The 4,239-nt window shown below is 39.5% G+C and overlaps 1 long non-coding RNA gene across 1 annotated transcript; it reads right to left on the reverse strand.

Annotated features, from left to right (window-relative positions):
* Positions 1-604: 604 nt before the first annotated feature.
* On the reverse strand, positions 605-3,148 carry LOC134729861 (uncharacterized). Its single transcript, XR_010111361.1, has 2 exons — positions 2,687-3,148; positions 605-2,029 (listed from the first exon to the last, which is right to left on the reverse strand). It is a non-coding gene; the product is annotated as an uncharacterized LOC134729861 (long non-coding RNA).
* Positions 3,149-4,239: the final 1,091 nt, after the last annotated feature.

A 4,239-nucleotide genomic window follows, 5' to 3' on the forward strand; every position in this document is an offset into this window, starting at 1 on the left:
ATGGAATGAAATGACAAGACTTAAATGAGGGAAATTATAAGACATTACTTAAGGAAATTAAACTCCCAATAAATGTAAAAACTTATCTTATTTGTGGATTTGTAGACCACATTGTTAAGTTTCCCAAAGTACACGAAGCAATCCGTGGATTCAATGTTATTCCTACAAAAATCCCAAAGGCCTTGGGACAGAAGTGGATAAGCTGATCCTGATCACATCCCAATTTCAAATTTTATTACAAAGGAACAGTAATAAAAACAGTGGGATCCTCGCACAGGAATAAACAGAAAGATCAACTGAATTGAATTGGGAGTCCAGACAGAAAACAATACCTCTATGCTCAACTGATTTTAGACAAGGTCCATTACCAGTAAATTGGGGAAAGAATCCTGTCCTCAACAAGTGATGTAAGGCAACTTGCTATCCACATAAAGGGAAATGAAATTGTATCCTTACCTCATACCACATAAAAAATTAACCTACAATGGCTCAAAGACCAAAATAGGTGAAAACTAAAAACTCTGGAAGAAAACATACAGTTAAGCATTATGACCTTACATGTAGCAATAGTTTCTTACATCTGACACCAAAAGCACAGACCACAAAAGGAAAAATAAATCAATTTATTTCCTCAAAATTTACAACTTTTACGTCTCAGAAGACATGAAGAAAAAAGTTGAAAGACAAAATGTTATAATAGGAAAAACAACTGTCTTATAGTATACTCTCAACACTCAACACAGAACACTTCTGTTACCAGATACATCGGTTTTTTCTCCACACAGACCAAATCTTGGGTACCAGCTGGGTGTCCTACAGTGCAACCCAATTGTGACAGTAAATGGAGAAAGCATCAGACCCCACAGGCTAAGGACTCAGTCCTAGGAATACACGTCATGCCCCTTGTTGCTTGCAAATTTAAATGACAAACACAAGGATGGTAAAAAGAAAGTGACTTTATGCCAGAGCTTAGCTGAAGGGAACATACAGGCTCTTGCCTTAAGGGAAGCACTTCCACTTTCTGGGCAGAAAGCAGGGCTTTCGGACTTGCCAGAATGGCATGCAGGGGATGAGGTGAGGAGGTGCAGGGTCTATGGGACATGCTCTGATGTTTTCTCCATTAGGTGATCTTGCTAGCACCACCATGGGCAGAGCCAGGTTGTAAATTGACTGTTGTCTGCTGCCAATCTCCTGGTGGGGGAGAGATATGGAAGTGCCAGTTTGTTTCAAGGTTTGGTCCCTGGAACTTTTAAGTTATCACACAGTTGGAAAAGTTTGCAGTATAGGAAGTGTCTGGTGGAGAGACAGTAAAGCTTATAATTGCATTCCTAAAGAGCTAAGTGCAGGAACAGCAAAATGGTAAAACTAATTCATTTCTTCTGTAAGAAAATATGGGTACTCCGTTACAAGACTGTAACCACTTAAGGTGCCAACCACAAACAGTAGGTTCCCAGGTTACCTTCTGTCTGACTTTGCTACAGATTGGAGGCTCCCACAACACCCTTATTGGGTTCAGCAATTTGCTACATCACATTGCACAACCCATGAACGCAGTGTACTTACTATTCCTGACTTATTACCAAGGATCTTTTAAACGCTACAAATGAAAAGCCAGACGAAGAGATGCACAAGGTGAGGTATGTGGAAGGAATGCAGGCCTCCCATGCCCTCACCAGACATGATCCTCCCAGTATCTCCTGTGTTGGGAGAGCAACACAGATGCTCTCCCAACCCTGTCCTTTATTACACAGGCAAATTGGTTACGTCTGTGGCCATAGGTGATCAACTCAACCATCAGCACCTCTCCCCTTCACAGAGACGGGACGGGGGAAGAAATTTCAAATCCTCTAATGACAAGGTTGCTTCCCTTGGCAGCCAGCACCACTGAGGCTATCCAGGTGCCCCCAGCCATCAATCATTTCATTAGAATACGAAAGACACATTACTTCGTACATTCCCGAGGCTTGGCGCTCTGTTTCAGGACACTGCAGCAGAGACCACACATTAACTCTTATTACGTTCCAACAACCTATAAAATGGAAGAAAATGTCGGCACATTAGATACTTCATTAGTGTCTGTTATCCAGAATGTATAAAGAACTTTTACAACTCCACAGCAAAGACAACCCAATCTAAAAATTGACAAAAGACTTTAATACACACTTCACCAACAAGCACATGAAAAGATGCTTAACATCATTACCATAATTAAAACCATGAAGAGATAACCCTTAACTCACACAAGAATAGTTATACTAAAAAATAACAAGTGTTGACAAAGATGTGCAGAAACTTGAACTCTTAAACACTGCTTGTGACAATATGTGACAATATGTGACAAAATGGTGCAGCCTACGTGTAAAATAATTTGATGTTTCTTCATAAAGTTACAAATAGATTTACCATATGACTCAATGATTCCATTCCTAGGTATATACCCCAAAGACCTGAAAACAGCTGTTCAAACAAAAACCTGTGTGCTCTTTAAATGTGTCAAGGTCATAAATATGCAGGAAAGTCTGGGGAACAGTTCCAGGAAAACAAAACTGGATCCGAATGAAAAAAAAAAAAAAAACACATTATACTCCCAAGTGTGGCACGAGGTAAAAGTGAAGTGAGTTTGTGGACCGAATTATCATGTAGGAACAACGCTGATTTCCTGATCTAGGGGTTATGTGGTAGTTACCTGGGAGAGTGTCCATGCTTTCAGTGCAATATACCAGAGTATTTTGTGCGACACTGCAAATCTGGTACGGCAATAACTGTTGCGGAATCTAAGGGAAGAAACAAGTTGTATTTTGTACTACTACTGGAAGTTGCTTAGAAATATGACATTATTGGAAAGTAAGTTATTTTTAAAACAAGCATGTCAATACCATGCCAGCAAAGCAGACACATCATCAAAATCCATTACAGAGGCTATAGTTCAGCCAAAGCTGTAAAACCCTTAAAAAAGTCTCAATGTCAACAGGGTCCACTTACTAGATATTATTCTATTTATTAGTATTAGAGGCCATTGTGTCAATATATTAGTGTTAGGGCATGGTATGGACATTTAGATTAGTGTTAGGGAATGGTGTGGATATTGTATTGGTGTTGGGAAATGGTGCAGATATTACATTAGTGTTAGGGCATGGTGTGGATATTATTACATTACTATTAGAAGCGATGGTGTGGATTAGATGAGTATTAGGGCATGGTGTGGATATTATTACATTAGTATTGGAAGCGATGGTCTGGACTAGATCAGTGATAGGGCATGATGTGGATATTACTACATTAGTACTGGAAGGGATGGTGTGGATTAGATCAGCGATAGGGCATGGTGTGGATATTATTACATTAGTATTAGAAGCGATGGTGTGCATTAGATCAGTGATAGGTCATGGTGTGGATATTATTACATTAGTATTAGAAGGGATGGTGTGGATAAGATGAGTGGTAGGGCATGGTGTGGATATTACTACATTAGTATTACAAGCGATGGTGTGGATTAGATCAGTGTAAGGGCATGGTGTGGATATTATTACATTAGTATTAGAAGCGATGGTGTGGATTAGATGAGTGGTAGGGCATGGTGTGGATATTATTACATTAGTATTGGAAGCGATGGTGTGCATTAGATCAGTGATAGGGCATGATGTGGATATTATTACATTAGTATTAGAAGTGATGGTGTGCATTAGATCAGTGATAGGGCATGGTGTGGTTATTATTACATTAGTATTAGAAGGGATGGTGTGGATTAGATGAGTGGTAGGGCATGGTGTGGATATTATTACATTAGTATTGGAAGTGATGGTGTGGATTAGATCAGTGATAGGGCATGGTGTGGATATTATTACATTAGTATTGGAAGCGATGGTGTGGACTAGATCAGTGATAGGGCATGATGTGGATATTACTACATTAGTATTGGAAGCGATGGTGTGGATTAGATCAGTGATAGGGCATGGTGTGGACATTATTACATTAGTATTAGAAGGGATGGTATGGATTAGATGAGTGTTAGGGCATGGTGTGGATATTATTACATTAGTAGTGGAAACGATGGTGTGGATTAGATCACTGATAGGGCATGGTGTGGATATTATTACATTAGTATTACAAGCGATGGTGTGGACTAGATCAGTGATAGGGCATGATGTGGATATTATTACATTAGTATTGGAAGCGATGGTGTGGACGAGATCAGTGATAGGGCATGGTGTAGATATCATTACATTAGTATTGGAAGCG

The sequence above is a fragment of the Pan paniscus genome, chromosome Y, assembly GCF_029289425.2.
Source record: "Pan paniscus chromosome Y, NHGRI_mPanPan1-v2.0_pri, whole genome shotgun sequence".
In the NCBI taxonomy this organism is placed as follows: Eukaryota; Metazoa; Chordata; class Mammalia; order Primates; family Hominidae; genus Pan; species Pan paniscus.